Source organism: Nelumbo nucifera, chromosome 5 (assembly GCF_055504915.1).
Source record: "Nelumbo nucifera cultivar China Antique chromosome 5, China Antique-T2T, whole genome shotgun sequence".
NCBI classification, from domain to species: domain Eukaryota; kingdom Viridiplantae; phylum Streptophyta; class Magnoliopsida; order Proteales; family Nelumbonaceae; genus Nelumbo; species Nelumbo nucifera.
The window spans coordinates 51,800,676-51,826,399 of record NC_142653.1 but is presented as its reverse complement, the minus strand read 5'-3'; the positions used below and the strand labels follow the sequence as shown (position 1 = coordinate 51,826,399).

The window sequence follows — 25,724 nt, the reverse complement described above, 5'->3', positions numbered from 1 at the left end:
TATGGTGAAAGAACCAAAGGAAGAAAGGAGAGAAGTTCAAGGAAAAGAGAGATAAGAGGGAATGGGAGAAGGATAGGGATACTGAGGTGGCCTATATATATATATTGTTTTTAACTTTTTTAAGTTTTTATATTTTATACTTTAACTTTTTAAATAATCAATAATTATTTATGTTTTATATACTATTTTTAATATTTTTTTGCAATAATAATAATTAATTTCATATAGGGTTATTCATTAAACCGATGAAATTGACCAAACCGACCTAACTTGACTTGAGTTGGTCACTTTCTAGTATTTCTGTTCAGATTTGGTTAAGCAATTTTCCAATCCGACCATGTCAGATAAGCTTCAGTTTGGGCATTTCTAAAATGACTAAAATTGAATCGAATTGACCATATATATAAAATTTTTTAAATATATATTATTTAATACAAGAAAGTGGGAAAATTCCCATGTTTCATAATCCAAAATATTTTATATTGTAAATTTATTTTTTAATACTATCCTTATAATTTTTTGGAATTTAAATTTAATTTCTAAAGTTTAAATCTTTTGAACTGACCAACCAAACTGAAAATCGGCCCAAACCGATGCTAATGTTTTTAACCCATTGTTGACCCGGTTGGTTGAACCCTTCAAATCATCACCCGACCTTGATTCCAAGTCTGGTTCTATTGAAACCCGCCCTTTTCAGTGAAAAAAGTTGACTTTGTCAAAATCTTCCTGACTTCGATGGTTTAATTGTTGACCCGTTTGACCTGATCACCAAGTTGTGGGTTGCACACTTAATGTTTGTGAAAACTTTCAAAGGCCATATCTTCGTAGTCAAATGTTCGATTAAGGTAATCTTTTTTTCTTATTTTTGGGTAACTTTTCGATATCTATGTGTCCCAAGGTAACATGGGCATCTTGCCCATTGCCCAACTACTTTTGCAAAACAAAAAAAAAAACCTTTTTGGCCTAAAATCACAATTTTTAATATTTTTATAAATTAAAAATATTTAAATAAAATATACATATATACACATTTATATATGTATATAAATATTTATTTATTTATTTAAATTTATAAAGCATTGACATAGTGTAGTTTGACCTGCTTAACTATGACAGTTAAATTGGTAATTGAAACTCAGATGCAAAAGTGGATGGGTCGTTGGGTCAATTTTTTAAATACTGACTGGTACAAATCAAGTTCGCAGGTTATAACTAATGGTTGGTCAGTTTAAGTGACCAACTCTCCAACCCGACCAATTCAGTTTGGTTGGCAAACAATCTGCAACTGAACCAAACAAAACTATCTATTGAATACAATTAACTTCAACTAAATTAATAGTCTAATCTCTAAAAAATAACAATAGTTTAATCTCCAATAATTATTGAAAATTTATAGCAAAAGTTCACAATTATTGAAAAAAAATTATAACGAAAATACAGTAAATAACTAATAAAAATTTAGTCTATTATTTACTATTTAAATAATATTTAAGTTTTTAAATTATTTATATTTTATATTCTTATTATAAATATTATTATATATATTTTAATTAATTTTGTGTTATTGTTAAATTTTTTAAAGTCATTTCATAATTTTTCTATTTAATCTACTTTTTACTTTTTAAATAATGCTTAAAAGATGATTCACTTATTAATTTTTTATACTTAAAATTACTTATTTACAATATTATTTAGTGCTTTAAATAATATCATTACTTAAAATTTTAAAATATTAATTTTTACTAAATTTAATAATCAACAAAATTATAATTTAGTTATTTACAATATTATTAAATTTTTTATATTTAAAATATAAAAAAAATTATTAGTTTTTTTTTTTATATTTAAAACACTTAAAATTATCTAATTACAATATTATTTAGTGCTTTAAATAATATCATTATTTAAAATTTTCGAATATTAATTTTTACTAAATTTAATAATCCAAAAAATTATAATTTATACTATTTTGAGTATATAAAATATAGTAGAATTATTTTTCTACCTTTAATAAATTTTTAGATTTATTACACAGTTTCATTATTTTAACTATTTAAAATTTAGTTATGTTCAATATTTCATTATTTAAAATATTTAGTTATTTAAATATTTAAATAATATGTAAAATATTTAATGTTTTTAATTTTTTAAAATTTTTTCTTATTTTAAAGTTATTACAAATTAGCTATTTTTAATATTTTGTTATTTAAAATATTTAACTATTGGGACGTTGATGTACACATTTAGATAGTGTTTTCTAACCATCGTTGACCAGGATGGTCGAACCATTCAGCCTGAGAACCGTACAAGCAAACGGTTCCATTTTACCCCTAACTTGGTCCTTTGCCAAAAACCGTTGATTTGGTCATCAGCATGTTGACTCAAGCAGTCAAACTATTGACCCATTCAACCCGTTCAACGATTTTTGGCCATTTTTTATTTTAACTATTTTATATTTTTTTATTTGTTAAGTAGGAATGGGTTATCCATTCTAACTGAATGGTCGAATATTTAAAATATTTAACTATTGGAACACTGATGTCCGCATTTAGACACATCGTTTTCTAACCATCTTTGACTCGGATGGTTGGACCATTAGACCTAGGAACCATCCATGCAACTAGTTCCATTTCACCCTTAACTCAGTCTTTTGCCAAAAACCATTGATTTGGTCAGCGACCCGCTCACCAGACGGTCAAACCATTGACTTCAACAGTTTTTGGCCATTTTTTATTTTAACTATTTTTATCTTTTTAAGTTGGAACGGGCTATCCGTTCAAATTGAATGGTCGAACCGTTGACCCCAAAACTGATGGATATAATGGTTATGATTCTAGGTTGGGTTTTAAAACCTTGTTTAGGCACGTGTGTTCTCCAAAATTTTGACAAAAAAAATGAAAAATTAAAATAGCTATAAGAGCCAAAGTAGATGGCTCTATGTGCTTAGATGAGACATGTTTGCAGTTAACAATTTTCTAAGAGTGGAGTTTATCCACTCTCACTTTCTTAATTTCTTGGGAAAAAAATTAGAGATTTCCATGCTAGGCAACTCTAATTTTTTAAATTTTTTGTTATTCAAATTTTATTTATTTTTAAGTTATTATGGTTTAGCTATTTTTTAACATTTTGTTATTTAAAATATTTAATTATTGGAATGTTGATGTACACATTTAGAGAGTGTTTTCTAACTGTCGTTGACCTGAATGGTTGGATTATTTGGCCCAAGAATCATCCAGACAACCGGTTCCATTTCATCCTTAACCCGGTCCTCGGCCAAAAAATCATTGATTTGGTTAGTGACTCGCTGACCCGGTAAATCAAATTATTGATCCATTCGGCCCCTTCAGAAGCTTTTGGCTGTTTTTATTTTAACTACTTTTATTTTATTTTTATTTTTTTAAAAGTTGGAATGGGTTGTTTGTTTGAACTGGATGGTTGAACCGCTGACCTAGAAACCAGTGGACAAAATGGTTCCAGTTTTGGATCAGGTTTTAAAACCTTGTTTAGACGTGTATTCTCCAAAATTTTGAAAAAAGAATGAAAAAATAAATAGCTAAAAAAAGCCAATGTAGATGGCTCTATGTGTTTAGATGAGACATGTTTGTAAGTTAACAATTTTCTAGGAGTTAACCACTCTATTTTATAGTTAGTGGGCTTACCCACTCACTTTCCTAATTCTAGGGCAAAAAATTGGAGATTGTCATGCTGACATGGCAACTCGTAATCCTTCTAGAGAGAATCTTGCACCCCCTCTAAAATTGTTTAATTGCTCGGATAGGGTTATATATATATACATATATATATATATGTAGTACTTTATATTTTCTACATTTTTTTAATATTTCTAAGTGACTTATTTTGATTTGGTTCCTTAATTATTATTTCTTGTCATATATTTATAATTAATTTTTCTGTTTGTAAATTTTATTTCCTTTGAATGGGAGGAAAATTTACATTTATATGTGAAGGTAAGGGTAGGTTTCTTTTTGATTGGGTGAACTTTACTGGGAAGATGAGGTAGCATCTATGCACATAAATGGCTTCTATGGTTGAACAATGACTATTACAATATTAAATGTCTTATTTATGGTGTTTTATTAAAGTACACATTTGTCCCTAAGAATTCAGCGTTTAAGGGGTAATTTTTGTCCAATGAAAATTCTAGAAAACTACAATGTTAAATGTCTTAATTATGGTATTTTGTGAAAGTACACATTTGTCCCCAAGAAATGCAATGATTAAGGAGTAGTTTATGTCCAATGAAAATTCTAGAAAATTACAATATTAAATGTCTTAGTTATGGTGTTTTGTTAAAGTACACATTTGTCCCCTAGAAATTCAGTGATTAAGGAGTAATTTATGTCCAATGAAAATTTTAAAAAGGATAATTGTCCAAAACCCATCATCACTTTTTCTGAATTCTCTTTAATTCACTACAACTTTTTAAAACGTCTAAAACTCACAATGTCGGTGAGATTTTATTTTCTAAAACTCACCATCCATTACAACACTATTAAAGTTGAATGACCCAAATTGTCCACGTCAACCTAAATGCATATTTCATGACTAAACTGCGCCTAAATGCATATTTCTGGAAAAATGGTACCAAACAGTTCCAAACACCCACAAAGGTTATGTTTAGGTGAAAGCTAGAAAAAAATGAAGAGTGTTAACCCTATTTAGTATTTGTTAGAGTGACGTCTCTTTGGCACAAAGAGGTGAACCTGACAAGTAAAATCAATTTGATTATCAGCTACAGCGAGACGAAGAACTGTGTTCCCATCATCATCCCTCAGGTTTACAAAATCGTCATCACCCACCGACTCCAACAACAACTTCAGTGCCTCCAGGTGGTCATACTTCACACAGAGGTGTAGAATGGTCCCTCCACGATCCAATTGTAGTCGAGCTGTTTGTGGTTTTGCTTGAATCAATTCTTTCAGGATTTCAACTCAGCCTTTCATTGCTGCTAGATGAAGCGGGGTATTCCCATCTTTGTCACGAGCAAAGCAAGTGCGGCCAACCAACAACTCTTTTACAATATCAACATACACTTTGGCTGATTCCAAGTGAAGAGGTGACTGCCATCTTCTTAAGTCAGCTTCGAGATCAGAAAGCTCCGGCTAGTGCCGTAGAAGCTCTCGCACCAAATTGAGGTGACCGAGCAACACTGCTACGTGCAAAGGAGTCTCACTGACGCAAGATACAATCACCCTATCGAGAATAAGCGGGTCTTCTTGAAGCAATTCAATTAAGGAAGATACACTCCCTTCTGAAGCTGCTGCATGAAAACGTTTCTCCATACTCTCTCTCTCTCGCTTAGTAATTGCAGGATATAAATTCGCCTCCTCAGCCCTCCCCTTGATAAATAATGTTGGGAGAAAGAGTCAAGCCGTCGAGTCAGAATTTGGTATTTGATTCTATCAAAATCTCCCTTCAAAATTTCGGCAGCCATTGGTGACCTCTCCCACCTCCTGGCCCTTGCATTCTATAACATCCCCAACCTCACTGACTCCATCCCTTCATCATTCACAAAGCTTCAAAATCTGGTATCCCTCACCATACGTAACACCACTCTCTCCGGCCCCATCCCAGAGTTCTTCAGCCAACTCAAAAATCTCCGGGAGCTGGAGTTGCCCTACAACCAGCTTTCCGGCTCGATCCCGCCTTCCCTTGTCAACCTCAACGAACTGAAGCTTCTTAGCCTGGGATGGAACAGATTCACCGGAAACATACCTTACTCGTTTGGGGGATTCAATGCAGACATGCTGGGTGGTTTCTCCATGTTTCTGTCTCACAACCAGCTCTCCGGTGAGATACCCAGATCTCTGGGACAATTTAACGTATCGAGAATCGATCTGTCGTATAACAATCTCATCGGGGAAGCGTCGATTTTGTTCAGGGAGAATGCAACAGCAACGTAGGTCAATCTATCTAATAACCAGCTGGACTTTGATCTATCGAACGTGAGGTTTCCAGGGAGCCTGAAATCTTTGGATTTGTCGCAAAAGAAAGGTCATGGAAGGTATGAGAAGGTATGAAAGAAAGAGCGACGGGTGAGAAGTTGCAGAAGAGAAATACAATTTCCCCTTTAGAAAATTACAACATTAAATGTCTTAGTTATGGTGTTTTGTGAAAGTACACATTTGTCGCCAAGGAGTTCAGTGATTAAGGGGTAACTTATGTCCAACGAAAATCCCAGAAAATTAGAATATTAAATGTCTTAAATATGGTTTTTTGTCAAAGTACACATTTTTCCCCAAGAAATTCAGTGATTCAGGGGTAATTTATGTCCAATGAAAATTCCAGAAAAGTAGACCCTATTTGCACTTTTATAAGTAAAAATTACAATATTAAATGTCTTAGTTATGGTGTTTTGTGAAAGTACACATTTGTTTTCAAGGAATTCAGTGATTAAGGGGTAACTTATGTCCAATGAAAATCCCAGAAATTTACAATATTAAATGTCTTAAATATGTGTTTTTTTTTTTGGTCAAAGTACACATTTTTCCCCAAGAATTCAGTGATTTAGGGGTAATTTATGTCCAATGAAAATTCCGGAAAAGTAGACCCTATTTGCAATTTTATAAGTAGTATAGATATAGATATAGATTTTCATTGATTCAGTTATAAGAAATGAGAAAATCCACTTATCTTTTGTATAGAATATAAATTAATTAAGGTGATGTTTGGCATCGATGATCATTCTTTCTTGCTGATGCTGAAATCACGGTGATTTTTTAAAAATCATTAAAAAATATTGTTTGGTATCATTTATGCCATGTAAGCTGTTTGTTTGATACTGATTCTCAATGGTAATTATTTTTCCTTGAAATCATACTTTTCTTGGAGACATGTCAGATGCCATGTCATCCTCCAAAAACTGGAATCACCTAGAAATCAGGGAATCACCGAAAATGGTGAACCCTCAAAATGGGCTGATTTCAGGAATTGTTTTTCCAATCTCCCAAAAATTGCAAAAATCCACCAACCAAACAGATTGAAAATCACCTATTCTTCTTTATCCCATGTGGCTCCGATGTGGCGCTGATTTTTGGGATATTGTCATTGATGCCAAACATCACCTAAAACTTAATACATTATGATTTATGTTTACATCTTTTGTATATTTTGAAAATATCGTTTTTTTTTTACAATTTTTTATCTATGTTCTAAATTTAGGACATCATTTTGTTTCTCTAATTGATTTATTCAAATTTTCTGAATATATTATTTTTGTTATTTTGTAATAATTTTAATTACGAAATCATGACTAACACATTTGATCAACCAATGACTTGGGTCTAGGGGTGTTGATGGACTGGTTTTGGGTTGGACCCTGTCCAAACCAAAACCAATTTGAACAGACTGGACGGACCAACAAGACATATTGAATTGGACCAGTCCAGACTTATGATCCAAAGTATTTATTGGATTGGATTGGACTTGGTTCATCCATAATGAATTTATATTAGATTGGGTTGGATTGAGCCGATATCAGGTCCATTGATAGAAGATAAGAATTTAGGTGTTAATGGACCAGGTTTGGGTGGGAATCAATCTAAATTAAAATAAATTTGAACAAATTAGGTGGTCTAGACATTGAATTAGACGGATTCAAAATGGTACAAAATATTCATTGGATTGAATTGGACCTAGTCCATTTGTAATGGACTTACATTAGATCGGATCGAATTGTACCAAATCTAGTCCAATTGACACCCCTATTTGGGACCCAAATAAAAAAACGGTTCAACCTCTAGATCGGCTTTAAAAACATTGGCTAAGAGAGAGAAGGGTTTTTGGCGAAATGTGTCCGTGTTATTATTCACACTAACCAAAACAAAACATGAATCAGGACATAACTGTTGTCATTTTATCGGAGACACAACAGAGCCCACAACATCCCAGCCACAGCAGCTCTGGACTCTACTGTGGTAAGCTCTTCAGCCTACGCTGACGGAATTCCTTGTAGCTTTTGGGTGTATATTTGGGTGGATTCTCATCACTCACAAGTGAAGGGAGAGGCCCAATTAACACAGCCCATGACATGCGCACCTGATCCTTGTGCACCAAGCTTCTGTGGAGAACACTTTTGTACTTTCCATTGCTCAACACCTGCAATACCATATCCTCTATGTCACTAATAGTAGTAAAGATAAAATTATGCAGGCAAAGAGAAAATTAAAAGGTTTTTCTCTCAATAAAAAGTGCCTTATTGTGCAGCTGATGATATAGACCTGTCCATATTTATTGGCCTTTTGAAATCTATATATCCTTCATATGATTGATTTAGGTTATATTTTGCACAAATTGTTGTTTCTACGAAAAATGTTTTAGGGAAGATCCAAACGATATTTTTTTAGGTTTTATTTATTTTTTTCAAAATTGGTTTAAAGGGGTCGGTTTAAGGCCCGTTTATCCTCTGAACCAGTGTCTAACTCGATATAACCCCTGAAGGGATGTACCGAAAAGCCATCGGCACAATATGTATCGATACTTTGAACCTTGGATTTTGGTTGATTAATATAAATTGGCATATAACTGTTATTGAGACTGTTTATATAGAAACATGCATATCTAAAAATGCATGTGTGAGAAGGGCTGTCAATATGGACCAGATATTGGTCCAACCCAACCTAGTCCAATATGAGTCCATTACAAATGGACCAGATTTAATACCATTAAGCCTGGACTGGTCCAGTTCAATATGTGGACTATCCAACTTGGTCAAATTGGTTTTAATTCAGATTCGTTCCAACCCAAACCTGATCCATTGACACCCGTACTCTTAACTTCTATCAACGGATTGGATATTAGTTCAACCCGACCCTTTTCAATGTAAATCCATTACAGATGGACCAAGTCCAATTCAATCCAATAATTATTTTGGACCTTAATGCCTGGATTGGTCCAATTCAACCCAAAACATGTTTTACAACACATACGTCTCACCAATTTGTATTGATCAATCCAAAACATGTTTTACAACAAATTAAACAAACTTAAAACAATGGAAATTGCGGATTGTCTTTGATCATCAAATCAACAATTCTAAGGGTTGGGCAGCCTAAAAGCCATTATGACTTTTGGTTCCTGATGAGGGAAGATTTGGCCCCCCAGTGACAACATAACACATGGCATCTTGGAACACCGGGATGATACTCAGACGCCACCTACTCGATGACTTGCCTTAACCAAAGTGACAAAGTCCGACCTGGCGACATGCCTCTACCGTCAACCTGGTGACTTGCCCTTGTCGCCGACCTAGTGACATGCCTCTATCGACCTAGTGGAAACAGACATGGTGACCTCGTCCACAACTTAGGGCGACTAGCAGCATCTCTTCTAGGGCCGACTTGTGATACCTCGTCACTAGTTAAAGTGACCTCAACAAGAGGAGCGGCCTCCTTTGAGGACTTGCCAACCTAATTGAGGTCCAGGTGGCAACCTACGAGACATACTTGCTAACCAATTCTACGTGCATATCCTGTCACTCCCGGGTTTCTCGAAATTTAGCCCCCACACCGAATGTTCTGGAGGAAACCGAACAAGGCACGAAGATTAGTTTACGTGCATGTCTACCTATGAAGACATCGAACCAGTTAGGCACAACCTCCCGGAGATCTCGAACGCGATGCGTGAAGTCCACGCCAAACAACACCTATATATAAGTTTCACCTCCAACCTCACAAGGTACGCACAATTATTTGCTCACTATCCTATTTTCTCTCAAACTTTCAACTTGCACATATTAAAATACTAACTTAAGCATCGAAGCGACCATGCCAGGTGAACCACCACGAGTTCTTTGAGCATTCCTTTCTTGCAGTTTGACTGGCTTACTAAGCAACCGACATCCGAGTTTCCCTCCAGGTAAGAGCATCCAGATCGTGCACTATCAATTCCCGGTTTTAACAAGTTAAGCTTTCAGGTTGAATAGTTCCAGGGTATGGGTGGGTGTATGCTAGTTAGGAGTGAGCACAAGTCATTTCGGTTTAGCTCCAAGGAAAAACCTGAAACCTACCTTGTAGGAGTTAGTTCTAGGTTTTTGGAACTAGAATCTACATTGTCAAGATTGGTTTCAGGGTCAGTTCTAGCCTTAACAGTTCCAGGGTTGGTTCTAGGATCTACCCATAGAACTTGTTCGTTCTTTACCAAAAAGATTAAAAAAAAAGGATGAAATCTTTTCTTGAAAAAATTAAGCATTCCATAACTTCAAGAATCAAATTAGATGGCTATATATATTTTGTTGGATTTAATATAGTATATCTTCTTTATTTACCAAAAAGAAAAAACAATGAAATCTTTTCTTGAAAAAATAAGCACTCCATAAGTTCAAGAATCAAATTAGATGGCTATGTATGCTGTTGGGTTTAATATATAATCACATGTCATGTTTTTTTATGACATTAAGAATTATGAATGTGACATATATAATTACGTAATCACAAATTGTCTCATTGATTATGTTAGTATCAATATGTATGATTAATTAAAAATCACAATCATAGAATGTTTAAATTTGATTTTCAATAATATATATTGATGAAGGGTGATTTGGCCCGACCTCATGACAGGAGGACACGTGGACGCGACCTGGCATAAACGACAATTCAGCATAGCCAGTTCGTTACAAGGCAACCTCGGGTACCTTATTATCCCAAACTAAAGTTACTTCGAAACATGGTTACTTCGAGCTAAGATCATCCTGAGCTAAGATCACCACGGCACCAAACTGCGACAAGCATAAATTCGGTAGTCACCTAGTACTTAATCCAGCTCGAGATTTGTAGACATCAGCTCGGGGTATCAACTCGGAGATATCAACTCGGGGATACCGATCTGCCCTTAAGATAATCAAAAAAATCACTCTAACGGTTCTTGAACTCCATGAGATCATGCCTCGTAACAGCTAGCATTATCTCCCCATTCGATTCGAGCGGAAGTGATGAACTTTATCAGTTGGGATAATTATCCCCAATCAACGCAGAAATGGACCTCATCGTGATGATGATACCGAAACTACTCCACGAAACCAGCGAGGACTCCACTATATAAAGGCTCCACCCCCCAAGGGTGAAAGGTACACGTAATCTCTGCTCTCTAGCTCTCTTGCATTCTAAGCAAACTTCAGCTCACAACCAAGTACTGACTTAAGCATTGGAGCAACATCGCCATGTAAGCACCCCCGAGTTCTCTGATTCACTTTTTGTAGATCAACTGAGTCCGTTGTCTATTGGAAGCTAGATCACATCCAACTGGGAGCAGCCGGATTGTGCTACATCATTTGGCGTCGTCTGTGGGAAACGATACAAGAAGCCTTTTTCCTCGAAAAGCATCCATGGCGTCCTCCAGTAACACCGGACAGAATGCTGAAATGAACGTCTTCGGGGGGCAACCTCAGGTCCCAGCCATGTGTATTGGGCAATTCACTGTGCCTCTCTCTGTAGATGGGATCCCAACACTCAACATACCACAAGTCATAGTGCTTGCGAATGCCCCTCTCCCTCCTATGGTGGCTGCAACCTTCACTGAAACTTCTGTTGTTCCCCCTGCAGTTGGGCAGAATCAACTTGACGACTTGGTACACTGCGTACGAGCTATTCAAGCTCAAATGCAATATGTCCAACAGTTCCAGCATTACCAGCAGCAAGTCTTGCACCACTTTTACCAGCAGCAATATCAGTAGTAGTTCCCTCCATTGCCACAGAATCAGCAACCGGTTCCACCTCGGAATCCGGCCCCACAGCAAAGCAGACTCCATCATCAGAACACTCGCCCTCCTCTCCAAGGACAGGCTTCCTAGGTTCCACATCCCCTTGGTAGCCAAGCCTTGTCTCGCGGCAGGAGGAACAGACAGATTACTCCTCCTGCTTCGGAGTATTAACAGATCGGGAAATACTCAGCCTGCTGATGCCATTCCACCCAGGCCATCGCGTCATGAAGGTTTGCTCGTGGGGAACCGGTTTGGGGTTCTGGCCATGGACTCTAGACGGGGCCCCTCCATTCACAGAAGCCAACACCAATAGTCTGAACCACCCCGTGTCCACACCGAGCCCGATCACACTGAAGTTAGCAGCACAAATGCAGAACCAGTCAAGAAGCAGCAGAAGCAGCGTTGTAAGGCATGCCGAGCTACAGTTCCAAGCCAGCTCGCCACTCCTGTTCAAATCGAGCAGCCAAAAGGTAAAGAGGAGGTGAGCTCGGAAGCCACGAAGACTGCTCCCCTCCTCTCCGTGCAATCTCCTTTGTCCTCCAAGCTCCTTGCCACCCCGATGCCGAAGGACTTCAAGGTACCTCCGCTGGACAAGTACGACGGGTCATTCGACCCAAATGATCATGTAGACTCCTTCCAGTCCCAGATGCACCTAGCTGGGGCTGATGAATCTTGGATGTGGGTTGCCTTCTCTACGACCTTCAAAGGAGTAGCTAGCACGTGGTATAGGAACCTCGCACCTGGGACGATTAAGAATTCGGTGCAGTTCATGCAGATGTTCACCTCGCACTTCATCACCAGCAAGAAGTGTCCGAGGTCACAAGAAAGCCTCCTCAACATAGTCTAGAGGGAAGGAGAGTCGATTCGAAACTACATCAAATGCTTCAATGACACTTGTCTACAGATTCCTGATTTGGATCTTGTTGTATGACTCACGACAGTGAAGAGAGGCATCACTCACAGAGAGTTCAAGTGGCACGTGGTAGCCAACAAGCCCAAGGATATCACTGAGTTTCTCAAGCTCGTTGATTAATTCATCGGGACAGAAGAGGAGATGAACCAGAAAAGTGGGAATCCAGCGGAGAAGAGGAAACGAGAAGGTGACACCTCGAACAATGGGGACAACAAGCGAGTAAAGAGCAAGTCACCAACCAGGGGGGGGAACAAGTCAGATCAGCATTCCCGAACTCCTCCAGTAGAAAGGATGAACTACACGCCCCTTAACACGAAGTGGGGAGAGATTCTCATGGCGATCAAGGACGCCTCTTATTTGAAGTGGCCACCCCGGTTGAGGGGAGATCCTAACACAAGAAATAAGAATGTATACTGTCATTTCCATAGAGATCACGGTCACAGTATCGAAATTTGTAGAAATCTCCACGACAAGATTGAAGAACTCATCCATCGTAGATACTTGAAAAAATTTGTACAAAAAGATAATAAAAATTAGACAGACCGGCAGGGGGAGCAAATGAGAGATGCTCCTGAGTCTAGTAGCAGACAGAGTGAGCAGCTGCAGAGATAGCTACCTGAAAAGAGACCCATCCGTAGGGTAATCCGTATGATTATTGGTGGGTCTATTGTCGCGAGCTGCACCTTGGCAGTAGGGAAGACCTCGGTCCGCGAGCTAGAGCGAGAAGAACAGAATCCTCTGAAGAGACCAAGGATCAAAGATCCTATACTCTTCACAGAAGATGACACGCACGGGATTCAATACCCCCATGATGATGCGCTAGTCATAAAGATGCGGATCAACGATTTCGAAGTTAAGCGCGTCCTAGAGGATTCAAGGAGCTCGACTGATATCTTATTCAAGTACGCCTTCGACAAGCTCCAGCTCTAAGAAAACGACATCAAGCCCACGAATACTCCTCTGGTAGGCTTCAGTGGAGAAGAAGTCAGGCCCTTTAGGAGAATTTCAATACTTGTGGGGGTTGGCACGTGGCCTAATATCGCAAGATTCAAGCATACTTTCCTAGTGGTCGCGACTCCCTCCCCGTACAATGCCATTGTAGGTCAGCCCATCACCCACGCACTTTGCGCAGTGGTGTCCACCTACTATTTGAATATGAAGTTCCCCACGAACTTCGGAGTAGGGGTAGCGCGAGGTGACCAGCTCGAGCCTCGCAAATGCTACGTCGCCGCCCTCAAAGGGAAAGCCAAGGCAGCGGATGACCTCGAACTAGAGCGACCTACGGTGTACACCGAGGAGCGAGCTACACCAATAGAAGAGACCATTCACATACCTGTTTCAACAGAAGATCCAGCTAGGACTCTCCAGATCGGTGCATCGGTTGAGGAACCTCTCCGTTCTTAGCTGGTAAGTTTTTTAATTAAAAATTTAGATATATTTGCATGGTCTGCGATAGAGATGCCCGGTATAGATGCAAAAATAATAACTCATAAGTTAAATATTGATCCTGTAGTTAGACCCGTTAGACAAAAGAAACGCAACCTCACCCCGGAGCGCTAGAGGATAGTCGACGAGGAGGTCGGAAAGCTCCTCGCAGCCGATTTCATCAGGGAGGTCCATTACCCGATCTGGAAAAGGCCAACGATAAATGGCGCATGTGCGTCGATTATATTGACCTAAATCAGGCTTGCCTGAAGGACTGTTTCCCACTCCCTAAGATCGACCGTCTAGTGGACGCGACCTCAAGGCACGAGTTGCTAAGTTTCTTGGACGCGTACTCATGATATAATCAAATCAAGATGGACCCTGCCGACGAGGACAAAACGACTTTCATAATCGAGTTAGGGTTGAATTGTTACAAGGTCATGCCCTTTGGACTAAAAAATGCCGAGGCGACCTTCCAAAGACTTGTAAACAGAATCTTTGAGCCGTTGATCGGCAACAAGGTTGAATGTTGTGTAGACGACATGGTCGTCAAAACCCAATTTTCAAATTGTTTAATAAAAGATTTACATTGTGTCTTTGAAATTTTGCACAAGCATAATATGAAGTTAAGCCCTAACTAGACCTATTCATGGGCCGGGTGGCCAGATAGGCCGGCCCGGCCCCCGAACGGGCTTGAACATGTTTATAGGCCTGTGGGCTTAAACTCGGGCCAAAAAGCCTGGCTCGTAATAAATTCGACCCAGGCTCGGGTTTTGTCAAAATAGCCCGGCCTGACCCAACCTAAAATTAGACTTAAAATGGGTTATGTGATTGTGTCCATTTGAATAAATTTTTTGATTTAAGAATGTAAAACTGTGTTTTAAAACCTTAAAGAAAGGGAAAAAAACCATCTTGTAGGCCCATTGTTCATTTAAATAGGAAAAAAGACAATCTAAATTTTTAATTCTAATTTGAATAGGAAAAATTGTAATTTTTTTATTAGGTCGGGCTTTGGTCCTTTTATCAGGGCCAGACTCAGGCCCAAGTTATAGGCCCATTGGTCGGGCCGGGCTTGGGCTCGGGCCTAGCGTATTTCTATTAATGATGAGTAAAAGCCCAGCCCGAGCCTGGCCCGGCTCGGCCCATGAATAGGTTTAACCCTCAGTGTGTCTTCGGTGTCACCTCGGGTAAATTCTTGGGTTACATAGTTAATCGATGTTGCATCGAAGCCAACCCCGAAGAAATAAAGGCCTCCAAGACTTGAGGCCACCTCGTAAATTGAAGGAGGTTCAGAGGCTAAACAGTTGTATAGCCGCTCTGAGCCGCTTCATATCCAATTCGGTAGATCGTTGCCTGCCTTTTTTCAAGGCGATTAAAAAAAGCAAGGATTTTGAATGGATCGAAGAGTGCCCGCTCGCCTTCGACGAGCAAGAAAAAAAACTTAGCTAGCATCCTGGTTCTGACCCGACCCGAGGAGGGAGATGTTTTGAAGTTGTACCTCTCCACGAGTGATGTGGTAGTCAGCTCGGTATTGATAAAAGAAGTAGATTAGGTCCAACGACGTACCTACTACGTCAGCAAAGTTTTGTAGGACGCCGAAACTCGGTACCTCGAGATCGAGAAACTAGCGTATGCGCTGGTCATTGCAGCTCAGAAGCTTCGTCCGTACTTCCAAGCTCACACCATTGTCGTCCTCACCAACAAACCTCTGAGGCAAATCTTACTCAAGTCCGAGGTATCTGGTAGACTGACGAAGTGGGCCATCGAACTCAGCGAGTACGACATCCGGTTCGAGCCTTAGACGGCGATTAAGGCCCAAGCCTTGGCCGACTTCGTCGCAGAATGCACCTTCAGCACCGTAGTCCCTGAACTGATTGAGCTTGAGCACAGAGAGAAAGCTTCAACCAGTGCGACACCAGTCCCGGTTAGAGCGAGGCCAACCTGGGATGAGCAGCCCTGGATCCACCATGTAGACGGCTCGTCTAATCAGCAAGGAAGTGGAGCCGGCATTAATCTGTGGGCCAAGCGGGGTGAAGTTGGAGTACGCACTTCGGTTTGAGTTCATAGCATCCAATAACAAAGCGGAGTACGAAGCACTAATAGCCAGGCTCGCTTTATCTAATGAAGTACAAGCGAAGCACATCGTCATCTGCAGTGACTCCCATCTCGTGGTCAACCAGGTCACCAGCGATTACGAAGCTCGTGACCCCACCAAGGCTGCTTATCTAGCCAAGGTCAGGGAAGTTCTACGTAGCTTCCAATCATACTTCATCAAGCAGATTTCAGGGTCTGAGAACACTGAGGCCGATGCCTTGTCTCGGTTAGCCAGCACGAGTAGCAACACCTTCAAGACCGTGTATGTAGAGAACCTACCTCGGCCCAACGTTCTCAGGGGGACAGAAGAGGTCACTCTTGTTGCACAAGAAGAGCCGAGCTGGATTGACCCACTCACGAGCTATCTGCTTCACAGGACCCTCCCTGTAGATCACAACGCAGCCAGAAGTGTAAAGCGTCAGGTAGCCAAGTATGTCATGATAGACGGACGGCTATACCGAAGATCTTACACGCTCCCCTACTTGCGCTGCTTGTGACCCTTAGAGACCGAGCTCGTTCTCCACGACACTAATGAAGGCCTGTGTGGCGGACACTTGGGACGTAGGGCCCTCGCCCAGAAAGCGCTATGACAGGGGTAGTACTGGCCCATGATGAAGGCAGACGCACTCGAGCTCGTCAAGAAGTGCAATAAATGCCAAAGGCATGCCAACATCCACCACCAACATGTTGCCGACCTGAAGTACCTCACTGGCCCATGGCCCTTCGCACAGTAAGGAATCGACATTCTTGGACCATTCCTGCCAGTGACAGGACAGAGGAGATTCTTGGTGGTAGTAGTGGATTATTTCACAAAGTGGGTGGAGGCGGAACCCTTAGCGACAATCACAGCACGAAGTGTACAAAACGTCTTTTGGAGGAGTATAGTATGTCGCTTCGGGCTACCTCGGGTGCTCATCTCTAACAACGGTAAGCAGTTTGAGGATATCAAGTTTCAGAACTGGTGTGCCGAGATGGGATACAACAAAATTTCACTTCGGTGGCACACCCTCAAACAAACGGGCATGCGGAAGTCACGAACAGAGCTATACTCCAAGGACTAAAAGCCCGCTTAGCCCAAGCTAAAGGACTATGGGTAGACAAGCTACCCAACGCATTATGGGCCTACCGAACTACTGTGAAGACCGCCACGAGTGAAATCCCCTTCAACCTCACCTATGGCACAGAAGCGGTAATCCCAGCCGAGATTGAGGTGCCTACACTATGCCTGGAGGCATACAACAAAGAAGCAAACGACGGCAAGCTCCGAACCAACCTCGACCTGGTGGAAGAGGTACGAGACCTAGCATACATTCGGACTACAGCCTATCAGCAAAGGGTGGCTCCGTATTATAACGCTCGGGTCAAGAAATGGCACTTCCGTGTCGGTGACTTGGTCCTCAGAAAAGTCATGGTACCTGAGCCCAGTGTCGGTAAGCTCGGACCGAACTGGGAGGGGCCCTACCGAGTAAAACGGATACTTGGGGAAGGTACATACGAGCTCGAAACCTTAGAAGGCAAACAGGTACCTCGGGCATAGAACATCGTCAACCTAAGGTGAAACTACCTATGATTGCCGAACTGAAGAGAGGACTACTAGTCACTCCTAGAAGTCCAAGGACTAAAATGCCGAGCTGATAAAAAACCATAGCACCACATAAGACCCAGTCGCCTCTTCGGCATGGGCAAACTACTCCCAGTCGCATCCTCGGCATGGACATATAAGACCTAGTCACCTTTTCGGCATAGGCAAAGTACTTTTAATGCCTAAGGCGTAGACAGCTCGGGTATGAGCCCTACAATGTCTAGCCCACTTCAGCATATAACAACAGGTTGGGCCCATTAGGGACAACCAGCATTTAATTGAGTAGCCTGCGCACGGCATACATTACGTGAAGTTGCCCCTACCAATAGTACTAGTTGACAGTTCGGGGTGACCATCACTTAGAAAAAATTTACTTTGGTTATCCTTACTTGTTGTCCAGCTCGGTAACTCGACAGTTCGAGGTAACCCATACAATACCTTTGCGTAGTTCGGGGTAACCCATCAAAAAAAGCGTAGTTGAAATCAGCTGCTAGAGCCCGCTTCAAATGCAACTCAAACTGGTACGTCAGGGCATGCACGGCGGAGTTCACCTGCCAAAAGAACATAAGTTAGTACCAGCAAAGTTACAAGCACAAAACTGAAGAAGTAAAACTAGACCTACCACCATGCAGTGGGTAGCTACCTGAGCCCCAAGCTAAGTGACCGATAATTCAGCCCAACTCGCGACCTCCTCGGTGTACACCGCACCTTTGCTCTTGAGGAGGCTATATTTTGCAGTCAGGATACTCTTAACTGCTTCCTCACTACCCGAAGAAGCTGCTGTCATAGGAGCAGGCTACGAGGACGCCTCAGGCACGCGAGGTGGGGTCTTCTCTGATTCCTCCTCGATCAAGTCGATTACCGGAGGCATAGCAGAGGATTGATCGGGCTCAGGCACGGCGGGCTCCGGTGACTCAATGCGAGCTCTTTTGGAAGCTCGCTTCTTTTTCCCCTTCATCCACCCAAAAAGTTTGTTTGCATCGAGCTTCATGGGAGCTGCAATGAAAGCATTGTGTTAGCAACTTCATAAAAATTGAGGTACCAACACAAAATCAAGACGACCTACCAGGACTCAATCCGGCTTGCACGAGCTTGTCTTCGACAATGTAGTCCGCGAAGTTGAAGCCGAGCTCCACCCAAGACTGGAGTGTCTCCCTTGTCTTCAGGTCCAGTCTAACACCGAAATCCTGAATGGCCGCCCTCCAATGGGTTGGAAAAGGCCATCCCTCGGGACTGCAGACCACGAAGTATCTTCGCTTCCAGGCCGGGATACTATTAGGGAGCTCGTGCAAAAGCTTATAGGCCGGACGAGGTGACAGATAGTAGGTCCGCCTATGCTCGAGAAGGACACAAGAAGCATTCTTCTTGATGGACAAGATTGAGGAGAAGATATCGAGGTCGAAGGGCAGGTTAAGTCGTGGAAAAGCGAAATGGTTCCTACTACATTGCAGATGGAATTCGGGGGTAGCTGGTCTATGGTAATGTTAAAAAACTTCAGGACTTCTACAATCAAATGGTGCAAAGGCAGACGAAGACCAACCACGAGCTACTCTTCGAAAATCACGATCTCATTGTGATCGTGCTCCCAAGGGAAGTTGCCTACCGGGAGACTATAGGTGAGCTCATTCGGAAGGTTGTACTGATACACTAAGGCCTGGAGCCTATCCACAGTCATCGTCGAGGGGACAAAGTTGTCTGGCACCCGACCTCGATGCGAAGTGGATGCCGGATTATCTGAGGCCTCTTGCGCCTCTCGAGGTGACTGCACCTCGGGAGGGTCGCGGACTACCTCCGGACCCGAAGTAGCCTCATTACGGCTATCGACCTGGGCCGAGGCACCTCCCTCAGCATCATCTAAAAGGCTATCAAAGCTAAAGCTAGACATGAAAACAATCTGAACTGAATTGAAAAGAAGAGCTAGGGAAGACTCACCAAGGAAAACGACTGAACTGAAAAGAAATAGCAAACTGGAAAACCCGAGCTATAGAGCTTAAGTGCGACCTCGGATCGAAGACTAGTAAGTTTATGGCGAAGAAAATGAGTCTCGGGTCCCCCCTATTTATAGCCACTGTATCAAAGAATCAACGGTCAAGATCAAAGTGATCTGGTGGTTCCTAAGAAAACCGGTTCTGTGATCCCCAAGGTTGAAATCGGTTTAGCGCATTTTTTGGCGTCCGCGGAATTTATAGATCGCGTGACGTCTGCGCGTAAACCACAAGCGACTTGGGTTACCCTTGGTTGAGCCGAGCAGCCGAACTAGTCCGACCGACGATCTATTCTATAGAATGACCTGAACCTTGAGCCAAATCCACTTGTCACATCGTGAACTCCCCACACCTGGTCAGGACCCCTGGCTCGGGGAGTGGGGGGCAATTGATGAAGGGTGATTTGGCCCAACCTCATAACAAGAGGACACGTGGACGCGACCTGGCATAAACGACAACTCAGCATAGCCAGTTCGCTACAGGGCAACCTCGGGTACCTTATTATCCAGAACTAAAGTTACTTCGAGACATGGTTACTTCGATCTAAGATCATCCAGAGCTAAGATCACCTCGGCACCAGATTGCAACAAGCATAAATTCGATAGTCACCCAGTACTTAATCTAGCTCGAGATTTGTAGACATCAGCTCGGGGATATCGATCTACCCTCAAGATAATCCCGAAAATCACTCTGACGGTTCCCGAACTCCACGGGATCATGCCTCATAACAGCTAGCATTATCTCCCCGTCCGATTCGGGCGGAAGTGATGAACTTTATCAGTTGGGAGCATTATCCCCAATCAACGTGGAAACGGACCTCATCGTGACGATGATCCCGGAACTACTCCGCAAAACCGCGAGGACTCCACTATATAAAGGCTCCACCCCCCGAGGGTGAAAGGTACGCGTAATCTCTGCTCTCTAGCTCTCTTTCATTCTAAGCAATCTTCAGCTCGCAACCAAGTACTGACTTAAGCATCGGACGGCCTCGCCGGGTAAGCACCCCCGGGTTCTCTTATTCGCTTTTTGCAGATCAACTGAGTCCGTTGTCTACTGGAAGCCAGATCACCTCCAGTTGGGAGTAGTTGGATTGCGCTACATCATATATATATATATATTTCAAAACTTATCATTATAATTTAAAATTTGTAAACATTATTTACTATACAGATTCAAATATTAAGGAAAATAATTATCAATTCACATGTAGATCAATGGTTAAGTGGAACTATGGTTTTTGTAACCATGAGTGCTTGGGTTCAAATCTTTATATCCTCAAAGTCATGTGTGATTTATTTCAAGGTGAGTTCCACCAAATAAACCATGGCTGATCTCACCTAGTCTAATCAAGACTGATTCTCGGATCTGTTTGGGTAGGGTCCCCCACACACCTTGTAACCAGCCAGCACACGGGTTGGTTTCAAGAATTTGGAACCGAACCTTAACAGATTGGACTTTTATATGAAAGGGTGCTGTTAGACAATAAAAACCTATTTAAGGGCCTCACATAACAGCTTAAGCTTGGCATTGATGTCGTTTCTCCAGAAAACGGTGACACATCAGCACCACATTGGAAAAAATGGTGCTCTAGGAAACGTCTATTTGTTTGGAACCGTTTTTCCATAAAAATGGTGCTCCAAGCCATGTCTTGGAAATCAAGAAGGCATGGTTTGGAGCAACGCCAAATTTGACGTTTTCCCATATTGGAGCTCGTTGCTGCCAACGAGAACGTGATGTGGCAGTGACGTGAACTTCCTATAATGGGTACCGGTGCTGAAAACAGATATAGAGCACTGGTACCAAACAGAAAGTGTTGTTGTTGCTCCAATAAATGTCCTACCTGGCAGCAACGTTTCAAAACTAAAAAAAAAACACCATTTTCTCAAAAAACGATACTTCCAACCCACATATCAATAGCATTGTTTTCTATTTTATCTGCAGCATCGATGCCAAACATATACCAAGTTTTTTGATAGAACTATTCCTTGAGAATAGAACACTCCTTTTAATTTATAAATAAGAGGGTTGGAGCTTGACCTGGATCTGATCGCCTATGATGACTATGAGAGAATTTGGTATGTAATCGACAGCAATCCATCTTCCATCTTTTCATACTTCAAAGCCTGGAACATTGTTTGGGACTAGTATTGTGAGAGCACATAAATCTGTGTGAGGCCTCGATCCAAAGGCCAACTCAGGCTCTGGGCATTTGGGGTAAAAGTATTTTGATTCTGTATTCCATTGCTTCACCGCCCAAGTCTGCTTTCAAAGTCTTCCCTTCTAAACCGAGTCCCTGCGAGAGCAGCTCTAGTATTTCATCACTTACTTTCAGTATTTCTTTTGTGTATTCTTCGGTCACCTCCCTGCAATGATAAACATAGCTTACATAATGCCATAATCCATATTCTTCGATAATAATAATAAGGGTTAATGAATAATAATAATAATAATAATAATAATAATAATAATAATAATAATAATAATAATAATAATAACATAGGGTGATTTACATAGACACTCCTCTGGTTTGTGAACACCTTATTGCTGTTGAAATGACATTTTTTACTCTAACATCAGTGTAACCACTAGTTAGGAGTGCAAATGGATCTGATCATGATCCGATTTTCTTTAGTCAAATTTGGATTATCCCTGTTTGAATCTTTGGATCAGATAATAGAATTCAATCAGAAATTAGTTTGGGTTTGGACTATTCCCTATCCGATCCGATATATGTTATTTATTTATTTATATAAATAAATATATAATACACACATATGTTATTTATTTATTTATATTGTACTTTTATAAATTTGTTATATTATTTATTTTTTTATAAAAATATGGATATATATGATGAAAATAATTAAAAAAAAAATACTTGTATTTTTTTGTTTTTTCTTTATTTAAATTGGTATATTTTTCTTTTAATAGTTTATTAAATTTTAAAGAAAACAAATTGAATCAGATCAGATCGGAAGATCCAACTTCACAATAGGATTCAAGTTTAGATTGAGGCCTATCAGATATAATCGAATATTTGGATCAGATCAGATCCACCATGAACAGTGTTGGATCGGATTTGGATAACCCTGATTCGAATCCGAATCGATACATTTGCATCCCTAACTTTATTCCATTTGTTAACTTTCCGTCAACTATCTGGAGCACATGATGTCAGGCATGATTTAAAACATTTCAAAATCCCAAAATTACCCTTAAGAAGAAGATATTTTTCATCGTCTTCTTGAGACTGAACTAGAGCAATAGTATCTTTTCCAACTCTTCGGAGTCTAAAATGCCAATGCACACAATTTTGTCACCTATTATCATTCTTTTACTTTTTAGGGTGATGTTCGGTATTGTTTTAATCATGGTTTTTAAAACTGACCCAGAGATCGAACTGGTCAGGGGTCCAGTTATTGGGTCGGACGGTCAGCTCGTTCTGACAAAAAAATAAAAAAAAAAACAATTAAAATTTTTTAAAAAAATAAAAAATGGGCAAAACTGTTCGAACGATTAACTGTCCGGATCAGCGGTTTGCTGACCAAAATCAACGATTTTTTGAGAAATCCCGGTTTTAGGGAAAAACAGAACCGATCACCTAACCGGTTCTTGATTTTTCAAGTCTGACCATCCGGTCCGATCCAGTTTTGAAAACTATGCTTTTATGCCCGTTTTGAACTTTTGAACCCTGAAGGAAAATGGATTTACTCGTCATAGAAGGGATTTGCTTCTCATAGGAGTCTGGATCTCCTATTCATACAAACTTCGCTCATGTCTAACCATGTAACATCGCAATCACATATGGAGAACATTTCATCCTCCTATTCCGGATTTCCTGTCCATATGAACTCTGCTCAGATCTATCCACATCTCATCCTTTTATATAGTATTATACAGGAAGAGATGTTCCCAATTTACTGGGGTAGTGTGTTGTGGATAAACCTGGTCAAGAGATCCAGAATCTTCTCCTCATAGAGCACCTTTACACTAATTTTATATCATATCATAGTGGTTTATTGGCAACATCTTCTCAAAATTAACAAAATCAAATATTGAAGATGTTCACAATGCATGGCTGAAAGGTTGGTGAGAGGCACATTCTGTGAGAAGTAGTAAATCCCACCGAGTCCAGATCTGTTCCTCACAGAGCACACCTCAGACTGACTACACAGCCTTATCTTACCGTGTAATGGCAGTATCTTCCATACTTTGTATCAATATTCATGGGGAGATATTCCCAATACACGGTAGGATGGGGCTGTGAGGAAGGTGTGAGGTGCACTTTGTGGGGAGGAGATCCAGACTTCCATCCCACTTCCCACCACATCTGATGATATATATCAGTGCGGTGCTAGTAATCTGTCTTCCTGCAATCGAAAATACCTGTAAGAACTAGGATTTCGAGGCCATGTTGTATTAGGAGGCCAAATCAGATGGAAGAAGTAGTCCATTCACTCAACCTTTTGCTCACGACTGGGAGTCATCCACGAGTCATAGCCCTCAAACCTGCCGGAGGAAGGATCACTTGCATATCCCTCTTTTGCTTTTTGTGGAAGCTGAAAGAATTCCTCACCGACATCTTGGAGACGGCGAATGAGCGACGCCGAGATGCAATGGTCAGTGACAAGAAAGAACCCCCATTGTGAACATGCACTTGATACATTGTTCACAAGTGCATCAGCTGTTTGAGAAAGTGAGATTACGGGTACTGAAACTCCTTCAATGGCCGTGGTGTTTTCCGGCCTCTCGTTTGCCAGATGGACAAATTTCTCCGGCAGCTCCTTGATCCCTCTCAGTGACAAGAATTGCACACTCTCCACCTCCATGTTTCCTCTAGAAATGGTTTTTATTAGTTGATTCTGTGCCCACCCTTTCCACAAGGAAGGGATAATGGATAGTTGACCCTAAATACTTTTAACCAATCACGCTCACCTAATTCGAGTGACAATTTCGTCCCTGAATTTTAAAATGTGATAACCCAGCACCTAAACTTTCAAAATGTGATAATTCAGTACCTGCCATTAATCAGTTCATTAATCAGCCGTTAAGTGACATTTGAAAAGTCAAAAATGCCCTAAGAATGCCATCTAATTTTCTTGATTAACCATCTAAGTATTGACAATAAACTGAACAGTTCCAAATCCTAGCATCTTCTATTCAAAAAAATTGGTGATTGTTTAGAAGAATCTAGAATTTGGTACTGTTCATTTTATTGTCAATGTTTGGATGGTTGATAAAGAGAATTAGATGGCATTCTTAGGGTATTTTTGACTTTTCAAATGTCACTTAACAGCTGATTAAAGGACTGATTAACGGAATTATCACATTTTGAAAGTATAGGTACTGGATTATTACATTTTAAAAGTTTGGGTACTAAATTATCGCATTTTAAAGTTCGAGAACTAAATTGTCACTCGAGCCAAAATGCGGGGTTCTGATAAGGAATTTTCCTAATAAAAAATCTAGATTTCCAACATCAAGCAACATTATGCAACCATCTCCGAGGACCTTGGTGATGGTTCCAGCCTAACGTTAAGTTTGTTATGGCCAGTAGGAGTTTCTTATCCTATATACGGACCCTTCAGTTCACCTACCTGCCTATAAAAATTTGCCATGTCATGAATGTTTGATGACTTAAATTTTGACGGAACTTTGTTCCTAACGGCAGTTTATTAGGCGAGACTCCCAAAAAGTAAATAATTCTGGTATCAGCCAGACTGAACCAGTCTACCTAATCTGAAACATCAAACAATTTCCACATAAATCCTTTGGATTACTGGACAGTGTATTCCCATAACCGGAGTTCCTCAAAACCAATCCCCTCTTTTAATATATGAAAGACTGAAACATTAAACAAAACCAGTCTACCTGATCTGGACACATTTGAATCCAATTTTGGCGATCCCAGTTACATTTTTGGTTTCAGTTGAATCTCTAGGTGATAAGTTGATGCTCTAAAGTAGGGTATTATCTATTTGACTCAGAAATTCATCTTTGTCCGTG

At 40.5% G+C, this 25,724-nt stretch overlaps 1 pseudogene across 1 annotated transcript; it reads right to left on the bottom strand.

Moving 5' to 3' along the window:
• Positions 1-4,308: 4,308 nt before the first annotated feature.
• LOC148791612 (flavonol synthase/flavanone 3-hydroxylase-like) lies at positions 4,309-24,590 on the bottom strand (annotated as a pseudogene). Its single transcript, XR_016076117.1, has 3 exons — positions 24,105-24,590; positions 21,756-22,081; positions 4,309-8,118 (listed from the first exon to the last, which is right to left on the bottom strand). The product of XR_016076117.1 is annotated as a flavonol synthase/flavanone 3-hydroxylase-like (transcript).
• Between the last annotated feature and the right edge of the window lie 1,134 nt (positions 24,591-25,724).